The sequence below is a fragment of the Scyliorhinus torazame genome, chromosome 4, assembly GCF_047496885.1.
Source record: "Scyliorhinus torazame isolate Kashiwa2021f chromosome 4, sScyTor2.1, whole genome shotgun sequence".
Lineage (NCBI taxonomy): Eukaryota > Metazoa > Chordata > Chondrichthyes > Carcharhiniformes > Scyliorhinidae > Scyliorhinus > Scyliorhinus torazame.
In genome coordinates, this window is record NC_092710.1 from 36,778,674 (window position 1) to 36,792,878 (window position 14,205).

Sequence of the window (14,205 nt, forward strand, 5' to 3'; positions counted from 1 at the left end):
CTGCACCCACCGAGGTAACATCCTCAAATCCCTACAACCCTCAATATCGGTTGAACACGCCCAGTCGCTTATTGTCTCTCAATCTCTGGAAATCTATCCAGTCCTACCACGATAGCATAGTCTGCAACGTTTTCCGCCCTCAACCGCCACCCAGCTCAGGGGGAGAGGGGGTGTTGGTGATAAATTCTAAATCATAGAATCAGAAAATTTACAGCGTAGGGGAATGTCATGCGGACCATCATGTCAGCACCGACTCCAGAATGAGCCATTCAACCAGTCATGTCTCTCTACATTCGCCAATAATGATTTGATTAATTAATGCTTTCTCTTGGTCCCTCTCCCCAATACTGATAGCAAGTATTAACTTCCATATCCCCCACCCACGTTACCACTGCCTTATTCAGGACTCCTTCATTCAACACTGACCGGTTCCCCTTGAGGAATTATTACTTTCCCCATCTAAATGGAGAGAAATCTCAACGTGCTTCAGTGCAGAGGGATCTGGGTGTCCTCGTGAACGATTCTCAGAACAGTATGTACAGCAGATAACAATGAGGCAAATGGATTTATGGACCTTATAGCTAATGGGATGGAGCACAAAGTAGTGACGTGGTACTGGAAAATGTACAATGCGTTGATGAAACCGCATCTGGAGAAATGTGTAAAGTTTTGGCATCCCATATTTGAGGAGGGATGTAATTGCTTCAGAGGGGCAGGTGAGAGGAGACTCACTGGACTCTAGAGGTAAAGAGTTTGTCTTGTGAAGTAAGATTGAGCAGTTGAGGCCTAGACTCTGTTGAGATTAGAGGAATGAGAGGTGGTCTAACGGAGATATATAAGATGATGAAATGAATTAATAAAGTTGAGTGGAGTGGATGCTTCCTCTTGTGAGATATTCTAGGACGAGAGGTCAGTTTTAGGATGAGCGGTTCACTAACCCAGAGTGCAGTGCATGCCGGGACTTTGAGTAAATTCAAGGAGGATATATGTTTCTATTTGGTAATGGGTTGCGGGGTTATGGAGAATGGGCTGGTGTTAAGGCAGAGTGGAGATCAGCCACCATGGTATCGAATGGCAGAGCATGTTCGAAGATTTGAAAAGTCTCTTGTTGGAACGAGCTCTTGTGAAATTATGGTGTGGAGAATCCGGCGTTGAATTGGGGGTGGACACAGTAAGAACTTTTACAACACCATGTTACAGTCCAACAGGTTTGTTTCGAATCACTAGCTTTCGGAGCGCAGATCCTTCATCAGGTGAATGAAGAGGTGGGTTCCACAAACAGACATATGGACAAATTCAATGATGCAAGATGATACTTTGAATGCGAGTCTTTGCAGGTAAATAAGTCTTTACAGGTCCAGACGGTGCGTCGGGGGAGAGGCATAATCACAGGATAAAGAGGTGTGAATTGTCTGAAGCCAGTGCTGTTGGTAGGATTTCGGAAGCCCAGGCCAGATAGTAGGGGGTAAATGTAACTCCAAGCTCCCTGTTGGGGCCGTACTCTTGCCCACAGCAGAACTCGGCTGTCAGTTTCTGCTTGGCGTTGTCACGTATCCTAAAGGAAGTTATGGAGAACGCTCTCCCAAAGATCAGAGGCTGAATGTCCTTGACTGCAGAAATGTTCCACGATTGGAAGGGAACATTCCTGTCTTGCTTAATGTCCGTTCGTCCGTTGTCGCAGCGTATGCTTGGTCTCGCCAATCTATGACGCCGGCGGACATCATTTCCAGCACCGTATGATGCAGAGGACATTGGCCGAGTCATAAAAGTATGTACCGCATACCTTGATGGATGGTGTTCTCATGCGTAATGGAGGTACCAATTTCGATGATCTGGCAGGTATTACAGAGATTGCCACAGCAGGGTTCTGTGGCGTTGTGGTCGCTGTACTCCTGAAGGCTGGGGAGTTTGCTTCAAACAATGGTCTGTTTGAGGTTGTGCGGTTGTTTGAAGGCAAGGGGTTGTGGGGATGGCCTTGGCAAAATGTTCATCTTCGGCGATGACGCATTGAAGGCTGTGAAGAAGATGTCGTAGTTTCTCCGCTCCGGGGACGTACTGGACGACGAAGGGTGCTCTGTCGGTTGTGTCCCGTGTTTGTCTTCTGACGAGGTCGCTGCGGTTTTTTGCATTGGCACGTTGGAACTGTGGATCGATGAGTTGAACGCCTTATCCCATTCTTACAAGGGCGTCTTTCGGTGTTTGTAGATGCCGGTTTTGTTCCTCCTCGCCTCAGCAGATCCTGTGTACACGGAGGGCTTGTCCATAGGGGATAGCTTCTTTGATGTGGTTTGGGTGGAAGTTGTAGAAGTGGAGCATCGTGAGGTTATCCGTGGGCTTGCGGTAAAGCAAAGTGCTGAGGCCACCGTCCTTGATGGAGGTTAGTGTGTCCAAGAAGGCAACCAATTCTGGAGAGTAATCCATGGTTAGTCTGGTGGTGGCATGGAACGTATTTATGCCATTCTGAGGGCAACTAAAAACATATCTGTGATCAATCGCCTTCCAACTGATGGTGTGTGTCTCTGCTGTGGAAAGGCGTTGCTGCTTTACGAATACGGTTGCCCATTGTTAGGTTCGTGTGTCAATGGTTGGTGTTTACAGCACTGCTGCTTTTCATCTGTCCAAAGATGAGCATCAAAATACCAGAGGGCAGGTAATTGGCGAGTGGCAATGAGATAATTCTGAACTTATTTTCTTCCCTACATGGAAAAAGCTTGCTGAACGCCGGTTTGCTCAGCACGGGGAAGGTGGGAGCACAGTGGTATTGTCTCTTGCTAGACAACTAATCCAAAGACCCAGGTTCATACTGTGAGGATCCGAGTTCCAATTGCAACACTGTAAATGGGATTTGAGTTCAGTTGACAAACCGTAATGTATTTATTAAAAAATCACTTCCTTTGAGGAAGGAACTCTGCCGTCCATACCTGACCTGGCCAACATGTCACTCCAAATCGACAGAGATGTGGTTGGCTCCTTAATCGCCTCAGAAATGGATGAGCAAACCATTGAGTTCAAGGACAATCAGCGATGTGCAGTAAATGTTTAGCCAGCGACCGTCACCGATATCCCATGCTTGCAATCAAAATTGGTCAAATGGTCATAAAGATTTGGATTATTGAGTAAAAATGTGGGGACTTTACAAGTCATATCTCGATAAGTGGACAGGTATTCGTGGATAATTTGACAGTGACTATAAATTGATAGGAATCCGGGGATATGGGAAAGACAGGAATCGCAGGACGTCATGATGTTCCTTTGGAGAGCCGGGGACGAGTCCAAACGGTTTATTTTAGCGCCCTCATTATAATTTGATTCTGTAAATAGTTGAAAAGTTCTCAGCGAAAGTAAAAAAGAGTTTCCCTTGTTCCGGATCCCAACTGCACGCAGCCAAGAATATTAGTAAGCACGTAGACTCTGAATGGCTGTTTCAAATAAAGGGGTAAGTCCATTAATGCAGCCGTCACTTCTCCTCTGGTTTCCTTAATTATATTAAAAGCGGCTGCCCACAGGACTCAATAAAGTATTGATAGGCTACAGATCTCACTACCTCTGCCAGTAGGAGCGTGTGTGCAACAAAATGTATATTTTACTGAGTGTGATAACTCTCTTTGACGGTAAGAGATAATAAAACAACATGTTGTTCAGATTGCTTTTCTATTCTTGTCTTTCATTTTAACACAGTACGAAGTCTTACAACACCAGGTTGAAGTCCGACATGTTTGTTTCGATGTCACTAGCTTTCGGGGACTGCTCCTTCCTCAGGTGAATGAAGAGGTATGTTCCAGAAACATATATATAGACAGATTCAAAGATGCCAGACAATGCTTGGAATGCGACCATTAGCAGGTGATTAAATCTTTACAGATCCAGAGATGTGGTAACCCCAGGTTAAAGATGTGTGAATTTTGTCAAGCCAGGACAGCTGGTAGGATTTCGCAGGCCAAATGGTGGGGATGAATGTAATGCGACATGAATCCCAGGTCTCGGTTGAGGCCGCACTCATGTGGGAACTTGGCTATAAGTTTCTGCTCGGTGATTCTGCGTTGTCGCGCGTCCTGAAGGCCACCTTGGACTTCAGGACTCCTGGCTCTTTTAGCCAGGCAATTCTCGAAAAAGACTTAAAATGAAAGAGTGTTTAATGAAATGAAAATGAAATGAAAATTGCTTATTGTCACGAGTGGGCTTCAATTAAGTTATTGTGAAAAGCCCCTCGTCGCCACATTCAGGCGCCTGTTCGGGGACGCCAGAACGGCGCGGAAGTTGTTTGGCAAAGGGGAGGTTTCGCTTTTGTAAAGAACAGTTTTGAAGCAAGCGTGCCTTGAGTCAGAATGTTGAGTCATTGAGAGTCAGGAAGTGACTGTCCCAAACCCAACTGGGAATAACCAGTCTCCAGGAAAGGGACTCGGTGGGCGGAGTATCGGAGTGAAGCGCCGAAGAGCAGCACAGCTCTGAACTCGCCCTGAATCCAGAGGCGGAGCTGCTGATATGCTGTCCGGATTCAGAGAGTGGCGCAGGGCAAAGGAAGCAGCGGTTTCTTCTGGAGGAGAGGCACAGCATAAGAAGAGGAAATACGGGCAACACGGATCGAGAGGAGCAACACCGAAGGGGGAATGAGGTCACTACATGCAACATTGCTCACAGCCCGGGTAGCTCAGTCGGTAGAGCATCAGGCTTTTAATCTGAGGGTCCAGGGTTCAAGTCCCTGTTCGAGCGATCATTTTAAATCCCGAGGATCGACGCTGGCCTGAACTCATCGAGTTAATCCACTGGGAAAGAAGCCCATCGGCCCATTGTGCCTCTGCTGCCCCTCAAACCCCTGTCTATTCCAATCCCAGTTTCCAGCCAAGGACCGTCGCCTTTGCATTCCACGGTGTTCAAGGTTTCATCTATTCTCCTTTGTGTGAATAATGCCATCATTACAAGGAGAAATCTCTGCCCATCGCTTTAAGATTGATCCCTGAAATATTTGCGTTATGCTGATTTATTATTATTTTTTTGCTGATTATGAGCTTTTAGGCGAGTTGAATCTGAAATCTGACAGAATTGCTAATTTGCAAGTGCAGTTGGGGAGGGTTTAAACTAATGTGGCAGGGGGATGGGAACCGATGTAGGAAGTCAGTGGGGACGGAATCAAAAGGCAGGAAGTGAGAGTGTGTAAAGCAAGACCGGAGAAAGCAGGGCAGAGAGCAGGGAAAGTCGACATTAAACTGCATTTATTTCAATGTAAGGGGCCTGACGGGCAAAGCGGATGAACTCAGGGCATGGATGGGCACATGGGACTGGGATATTATAGCTATGACTGAAACATGGCTAAGGGAGGTGCAGGACTGGCAGCTCAATGTTCTGGGGTTCAGACGCTATAGAAAGGATAGAACAGGAGGTAAGAGAGGAGGGGGAGTGGCGTTTTTGATTAGGGAGCACATCTCGGCAGTACTTACAGGGGATAAATCCGAGGGTTCGCCAACTGAGTCTGTATGGGTGGAACTGAAAAATAAGAAGGGAGAGATCACCTTGACAGGACTGTACTACAGGCTCCCAAATAGTCAGCGGGAAATTGAGGAGCAAATATGTAAGGAGATTACAGATAGCTGCAAGAAAAATAGGGTGGTAATAGTAGGGGACTTAAACTCTCCCAACATTGACTGGGACCGCCATAGCATTAGGGGCTTGGATGGAGGGAAACTTGTTGAGTGTATTCAGGAGGAATTTCTCATTCAGTATATGGATGGACCGACTAGAGAGTGGGCAAAACTTGACCTCGTCTTGGGACATAAGGAAGGGCAAGTGACAGAAGTGTTAGTGAGGGATCACTTTGGGACAAGTGACCATAGCTCCATTAGTTTTAAGACAGCTATGGAGAATGATAGGTCTGGCCCAAGAGTTAAAATTCTTAATTGGGGCAAGGCCAATTTTGATGGTATCAGACAGGAACTTTCAGAGGTAGATTGGGAGAGACTTTTGGCAGGCAAAGGGACGGCTTGTAAATGGGAGGCTTTTAAAAATGTGTTAAACAGGGTTCAGGGTAAGCACATTCCCATTAGAGTGAAGGGCAAGGATGGTAGAAGTAGGGAACCCTGGATGACTCGAGATATTGAGACTCTGGTCAAAAAAAAGAAGGAGGCATATGACGTACATAAACAACTGGGATCAAGTGGATCCCTTGAAGAGTATAGAGATTGTCGAAATAGTGTTAAGAGGGAAATCAGGAGGGCAAAAAGGGGACATGAAATTACTTTGGCAAATAATGCGAAGGAGAATCCAAAGAGCTTCTACAGATACATAAAGGGAAAAAGAGTAACTAGGGACAGAGTAGGGCCGCGTAAGGATCAACAAGGGCATCTATGTGCAGAGCCTCAAGAGTTGGGTGAGATCCTGAATGAATATTTCTCATTGGTATTCACGGTGGAGAAAGGCATGGATGTTAGGAAACTAAGGGAAATAAATAGAGATGTCTTGAGAAGTGTGCATATTACAGAGGAGGAGGTGCTGGAAGTCTTAAAGCGCATCAAGGTAGATAAATCCCCAGGACCTGATGAAATGTATCCCAGGATGTTGTGGGAGGCTAGGGAGGAAATTGCAGGTCCCCTGTCAGAGATATTTGAATCATCGGCAGCCACAGGTGAGGTGCCTGACGATTGGAGAGTAGCGAATGTTGTGCCCTTGTTGAAGAAGGGCAGCAGTGAAAAGCCTGGGAACTACAGACCGGTGAGCCTAACGTCTGTAGTAGGTAAGTTGCTCGAAGGTATTCTTAGATACAGGATCTACAAGCATTTAGAGAGGCAAGGACTGATTCGGGGCAGTCAGCATGGCTTTGTGCGTGGAAAATCATGTCTCACAAATTTGATTGAGTTTATTGAGGGGGTGACCAAGAAGGTAGATGAGGGCAGTGCAGTAGACGTTGTCTACATGGACTTTAGCAAAGCCTTTGACAAGGTACCGCATGGTAGGTTGTTGCAGAAGGTTAAAGCTCACGGGATCCAGGTTGATGTTGCCAATTGGATTCAAAATTGGCTGGACGACAGAAGACAGAGAGTGGTTGTAGAGGGTTGTTTTTCAAACTGGAGGCCTGTGACCAGTGGTGTGCCTCAGGGATCGGTGATGGGTCCACTGTTATTTGTGATTTATATTAATGATTTGGATGAGAAGTTAGGAGGCATGGTTAGTAAGTTTGCAGATGATACCAAGATTGGTGGCACAGTGGATAGTGAAGAAGGTTATCTAGGATTGCAACGGGATCTTGATCAATTAGGCCAGTGGGCCGACGAATGGCAGATGGAGTTTAATTTTGATAAATGTGAGGTGATGCATTTTGGCAGATCAAATCAGGCCAGGACCTACTCAGTTAATGGTATGGCGTTGGGGAGAGTTACAGAACAAAGAGATCTCGGAGTACAGGGTCATAGCTCCTTGAAGGTGGAGTCGCAGGTGGACAGGGTGGTGAAGAAGGCATTCAGCATGCTTGGTTTCATTGGTCAGAACATTGAATACAGGAGTTGGGACGTCTTGTTGAAGTTGTACAAGACATTGGTACACCCCCACTTGGGATGTTGTGTGCAGTTCAATCGTTAGAGCGTGGTGCTGATAACGCCAAGGTCGCGGGTTTGATCCTCGTACGGGTCCACAAAACAACTCTGTCGCGAAGTGATCTGCTTACCTCATATGTTTAGAGGCAAACTGACGTGTGCTACTGTCGCGGCATTATTACTGACCTTAGGCAGCGCAGGCTCCCTTTTATCTGCTTGACTCCTCTTGGATAATATTTGCCATTTTTTCATTCTTTTACATTTCTGCGCCACAAACGTGTCGGTAACATGTTTCCAAAGTTTCCTAGTCTACAGCGGTGACAACTCACGTCATTATGAACAATGTCTTACCTCCAATTACTGCAATTTTCAGGCAAATCTGCTCCAGGCAACGTTGGAAATAGCCACGCAACATGTCAGACGAGCCCACCATTCAGGACTGGAGTGAATTTGGAAACGGCATGGTCACTCCAGCCAACAGTACATGCATGGCGGGTTAGCTCAGGTGGTTTGAGCGTGGTGTTAGTAACGCCAAGGTCGCGGGATCAATCCCCGTACTGGCCAACGAAATAACCATATCGTGAAATAATTTCCACTTTTCCGGCAAGCTGGAGCGGCATTTTGACTCCGCTGCGGCGGCGCAGAGTCCCCTTTAACTGCTTGGCGCCTCTTGGACAGTATCTGCCTCTTTTTCTGAAAAACGATCGTTCTTTTACATTTCTGTGTCACAAATGTGTCCAACGTCTCCTAATCAATAGCGAACTCCTGCAGATGACAATTCACGTCGCTCTGAACTGTGCTTTACGTCACCTTCATTGCAATATTTCAGGCTAATCTGCTCCAGGCAGCGTTGCAAACAGACACGGTACGATGTCACATCAGCCTACCTTGAAATTGCGGCATTGAATAGATCAGCAGCGCTGTGCAGGAATTACTAACCCTCTTGCCAGTAATTTGGCTCAAATGCTGCCACCTTCAACAAACCGATTGCTTAACATGCAGTCGTTTGCTGACTACGCCAAATACATTTGATGCTTCGAAATGTCTTTTTCTAAAAGCTGCACTACCCATTTATAATGTGGTGCTAATTACACTGATGTGGAGATGCGGGCGTTGGACTGGGGCGAGCACAGTAAGAAGTCTTACAACACCAGGTTAAAGTCCAACAGGTTTGTTCCGATGTCACTAGCTTCCGGAGCGCTGCTCCTTCCTCAGGTAATTACACTGAAACACGTCTGGAACGATCAAAATACCTTAAGGCGAGAGGTATGCTTGTTTGCAAATCTATTGCGAGGCGACGCATGATCTCCCGGTTAATGTTCTTAGCTTGTAAATCCCCGAACCATTTACCCCAATTTAAAATTCAGCCGGCTCATCATCATTTCGTGCTGAAGCAGCAGCCGTCCATTCGGACTAATGTGAGCGCCTGTCCTGCAATTGCAAATAATTCGCATGATGTTGCGATGCTGGCGCTGGATACAGAAAGAAGTGTGACAGCAACAGGTTTATTTGAAATCACAAGCTTTGGCAGCGCCGTCCCTTCATCAGTTGAAGTGATGAAGGGCAACTTTACCTGATGAAGGCACAGCGCTGCCAAAGTTTACGATTTCAAATCAACCTGTTGGACTTTAATATGGTGCTGTGAGACTTCTTACTGAATAATCCGGACGCACTTTATTGCGGCACCGTTACATTTCGACTGGATTTTGAATTCACAGGGTCAGCTGCTTTTACTCATTCAATGAAGAAAGCCGCCCAAAGGCTTTTGCGGACAAGTACTGGAAATGTGAGCCGTAGCACATCCCGTGCTAGAATAATAACAATCTTTACTGTCACACGTAGGCGTACATTATAACTGCCTATAAGTTACTGTGAAATTTCGATCATAAAGATGAATACATGAGAAATTTGATGAGGAGAAAGTTTGCAGATTGGGCGATGCTCCAGGCACAATGTGTTCAACAATGCCGAAGCCAGCGTAAGTGTTGGTGAGACGTTTGTCAGTTGGAAACGTGCAGAAAGTTCAAGGGAAAGCAAATCCTTACGACTTGCTGGCAACCTAAAGGGTGGAATTTACAAAAGGCAAATTCGCCCGATCCAGCTTGTTCGCGATCAGTCAGGAAATAAGACTCAATTCTCCATTCACGACTTGACTAAATTTGGAATCGACGTGGTCACACGAGGTCATCATCTGTATATGGCCGGTTAGCTCAATGGTTGGAGCGTGGTTCCAATAAAGCCAAGGTCGCGGGGCCGACCCTCGTACGGGTCAACAAAACAACTCCGTCACGAAATGATCTGCTTGCTTCATATGTTTTCAGGCAACCAGCCCAGTGCTACGGTCGCGGCATTATAACTGACCTGAGACAGCTCAGGGTCCCTTTTATCTGCTTTACTCCTCTTGGATAATATCTGCCACTTTTTCATTCTTTTACATTTCTGCGCCACAAACGTGTCGGTAACATGTTTCCAAAGTTTCCTAGTCTACAGCGATGACAATTCACGTCGTTCTGAACAATGTCTTACCTCCAATTCCTGCAATTTTCAGGCAAATCTGCTCCAGCCAATGTTGGAAATAGCCACGCAACATGTCAGACGAGCCCACCATTCAGGACTGGAGTGAATTTGGAAACGACATGGTCACTCCAGCCAACAACGCATACATGGCCGATTAGCTCAGATGGTTAGAGCGTGGCGCTAATAATACAAAAGTCGCGAGTTCGTTCCCCGTACTGGCACACGAAATAACCATATATTGAAATGATCTCCACATTTCCGGCAAGATGGAGCGGCATTTTAACTCCGCTGCGGCAGCGCAGAGTCCCGTTCAACTGCTTGGCGCCTCTTGGACAGTATCTGCCGCTTTCACTGAGAAACTGTCGTTCTTTTACATTTCTGTGTCACAAATGTGTCCAACGTCTCCTAATCAATAGCGAACTCCTGCAGATGACAATTCACGTCGCTGTGAACTGTGTTTTACGTCTCCTTCATTGCAATATTTCAGGCGAATGTGCTCCAGGCAGCGTTGTAAATAGCCACGGTACGATGTCACATCAGCCGACCTTGAAATTGCGGCATTGAATAGATCAGCATCGCTGTGCAGGAATTACTAACCCTCTTGCCAGTAATTTGGCTCAAATGCTGCCACCTTCAACAAACCGATTGCTTAACATGCAGTCGTTTGCTGACTACGCCAAATACATTTGATGCTTCGAAATTTCTTTTTCAAAAAGCTGCACTGCCCATTTATAATGTGGTGCTAATTACACTGATGTGGAGATGCGGGCGTTGGACTGGGGACAGCACAGTAAGAAGTCTTACAACACCAGGTTAAAGTCCAACAGGTTTGTTCCGATGTCACTAGCTTCCGTAGCGTTGCTCCTTCCTCAGGTAATTACACCGAAACACGTCTGGAACGATCAAAATACCTTATGGCGAGAAGTATACTTGTTTGCTAATCTACTGAGAGGCGACGCATGATCTCCCGGTTAATGTCCTTAGCTTGTAAATCCCCGAACCATTTACGCCAATTCAAAATTCAGCTGGCTCATCATCATTTCGTGCTGAAGCAGCAGCCGTCCATTCGGACTAATGTGAGCGCCTGTCCTGCAATTGCAAATAATTTGCATGATGTTGAGATGCTGGCGCTGGATACAGAAAGAAGTGTGACAGCAACAAGAAGTGTGGCAGCAACAGGTTTATTTGAAATCACAAGCTTTGGCAGCGCCGTCCCTTCATCCGTCGAAGTGATGAAGGACCACTTTACCTGATGAAGGGACAGCGCTGCCAACGTTTACGATTTCAAATCAACCTGTTGGACTTCAATATGGTGTTGTGAGACTTCTTACTGAATAATCCGCACGTACTTTATTGCGGCACGGTTACATTTCGACTGAATTTTGAATTCACAGTGTCAGCTGCTTTGACTCTTTCAATGAAGAAAGCCGTCCAAAGGCTTTTGCGGACAAGTACTGGAAATGTGAGCCGTAGCACATCACGTGCTAGAATAATAACAATATTTACTGTCACAAGTAGGCGTACATTAACACTGCCAATAGATTACTGTGAAATTGCGATCATAAAGATGAATACATGAGAAATTTGATGAGGAGGAAGTTTGCAGATTGGGCGAGGCTCCAGGCACAATGTGTTCAACAATGCCGAAGCCAGTGTAAGTGTTGGTGAGAAGTTTGCCAGTTGGAAACGTGCAGAAAGTTCAAGGGGAAAGCAAATCCTTACGGCTTGCTGGCAACCTAAAGGGTGGAATTTACAAAAGGCAAATTCGCCCGATCCAGCTTGTTCGCGATCAGTCAGGAAAGAATACTCAATTCTCCATTCACGACTGAACTAAATTTGGAATCGACATGGTCACACGAGGTGATCATCCGTACAAGGCCGTTAGCTCAATGGTTGGAGCGTGGTCCCAATAAAGCCAAGGTGGGCGGGGCCGATCCTCGTACGGGTCAACAAAACCATTCCGTCACGAAATGACATGCTTGCCTCATGTCACTGGGCAACCAGCCCAGTGCTACTGTCGCAGCATTATTACTGACCTGAGGCAGCGCAGGCTCCCTTTTATCCGCTTGACTCCTCTTGGATAATATCTGCCACTTTTGCATTCTTTTACATTTCTGCGCCACAAACTAGTCGGTAACATGTTTCCAAAGTTTCCTAGTCTACAGCGATGACAATTCACGTCGTTCTGAACAATGTCTTACCTCCAATTCCTGCAATTTTCAGGCAAATCTGCTCCAGACAACGTTGGAAATAGCCCCGCAACATGTCAGACGAGCCCACCATTCAGGACTGGAGTGAATTTGGAAACGGCATGGTCACTCCAGCCCAAAACGCATAAATGGGCGGTTAGCTCAGATGGTTAGAGCGTGGTGCTAATAACGCCAAGGTCGCGGGTTTGATCCCCGTACTGGCCAACGACGTAACAACATAGTGAAATAATCTCCACTTTTCCGGCAAGCTGGAGCGGCATTTTGACTCCGCTGCGGAGGCGCAGAGTCCCCTTTAACTGTTTCGCGCCTCTTGGACAGTATCTGCCACTTTTTCTGAGAAACTGTCGTTCTTATACATTTCTGTGTCACAAATGTGTCCAACGTCTCCTAATCAATAGCGAACTCCTGCAGATGACAATTCACGTCGCTGTGAACTGTGTTTTACGTCTCCTTCATTGCAATATTTCAGGCGAATCTGCTCCAGGCAGCATTGCAAATAGCCACGGTACGATGTCACATCAGCCTATCTTGAAATTGCGGCATTGAATAGATCAGCAGCGCTGTGCAGGAATTACTAACCCTCTTGCCAGTAATTTGACTCAAATGCTGCCACCTTCAACAAACCGATTGCTTAACATGCAGTCGTTTGCTGGCTACGCCAAATACATTTGATGCTTCGAAATGTCTTTTTCAAAAAGCTGCACTACCCATTTATAATGTGGTGCTAATTACACTGATGTGGAGATGCGGGCGTTGGACTGGGGTGAGCACAGTAAGAAGTCTTACAACACCAGGTTAAAGTCCAACAGGTTTGTTCCGATGTCACTAGCTTCCGGAGCGCTGCTCCTTCCTCAGGTAATTACACTGAAACTTCGTCTGGAACGATCAAAATACCTTAAGGCGAGAAGTATACTTGTTTGCTAATCTATTGAGAGACGACGCATGATCTCCAGGTTAATGTCCTTAGCTTCTAAATACCCGAACCATTTACCCCAATTTAAAATTCAGCTGGCTCATCATCATTTCGTGCTGAAGCAGCAGCCGTCCATTCGGACTAATTTGAGCGCCTGTCCTGCAATGGCAAATAATTTGCATGATGTTGAGATGCTGGCGCTGGATATAGAAAGAAGTGTGACAGCAACAAGAAGTGTAACAGCAACAGGTTTATTTGAAATCACAAGCTTTGGCAGCGCCGTCCCTTCATCAGTTGAAGTGATGAAGGACCACTTTACCTGATGAAGGCACAGCGCTGCCAAAGCTCACGATTTCAAATCAACCTGTTGGACTTTAATATGGTGTTGTGAGACTTCTTACTGAATAATCCGCACGCACTTTATTGCGGCACGGTTACATTTCGACTGGATTTTGAATTCACAGGGTCAGCTGATTTTACTCTTTCAATGAAGAAAGCCGCCCAAAGGCTTTTGCGGACAAGTACTGGAAATGTGAGCCGTAGCACATCCCGTGCTAGAATAATAATAATCTTTACTGTCACAAGTAGGCGTACATTAACAGTGCCAATAAGTTACTGTGAAATTTCGATCATAAAGATGAATACATGAGAAATTTGATGAGGAGAATGTTTGCAGATTGGGAGATGCTCCAGGCACAATGTGTTCAACAATGCGGAAGCCAGCGTTAGTGTTGGTGAGAAAGTTCTAGGGGAAAGCAAATCCTTACGGCTTGCTGGCAACCTAAACGGTGGAATTAACAAAAGGCAAATTTGCGCAATCCAGCTTGTTCGCGATCAGTCAGGAAAGAATACTCAATTCTCCATTCACGACTGGACTAAATTTGGAATCGACATGGTCACACGAGGTGCTCGTATGGAAATGGCCGGTTAGCTCAATGATTACAGCGTGGTGCTAAAAACGCCGAGGTCGCGGGTTCGATCCTCGTACGTGACAACAAAACAACTCCGTCATGAAATGATCTACTTGCCTCATATGTTTGCAGGC

The 14,205-nt window shown here is 46.1% G+C and overlaps 1 long non-coding RNA gene and 3 other non-coding genes across 4 annotated transcripts in view; 3 read left to right on the plus strand and 1 right to left on the minus strand.

Moving 5' to 3' along the window:
• Positions 1 to 14,205, minus strand: part of LOC140411587 (uncharacterized) — a 718,944-nt gene that overhangs the window by 593,320 nt on the left and 111,419 nt on the right. The window lies entirely within an intron of this gene.
• Positions 4,638 to 4,710, plus strand: trnak-uuu (transfer RNA lysine (anticodon UUU)). The gene has a single exon. It is a non-coding gene; the product is annotated as a tRNA-Lys (tRNA).
• trnat-agu (transfer RNA threonine (anticodon AGU)) lies at positions 8,011 to 8,084 on the plus strand. Its single transcript has one exon. It is a non-coding gene; the product is annotated as a tRNA-Thr (tRNA).
• On the plus strand, positions 12,378 to 12,451 carry trnai-aau (transfer RNA isoleucine (anticodon AAU)). The gene has a single exon. It is a non-coding gene; the product is annotated as a tRNA-Ile (tRNA).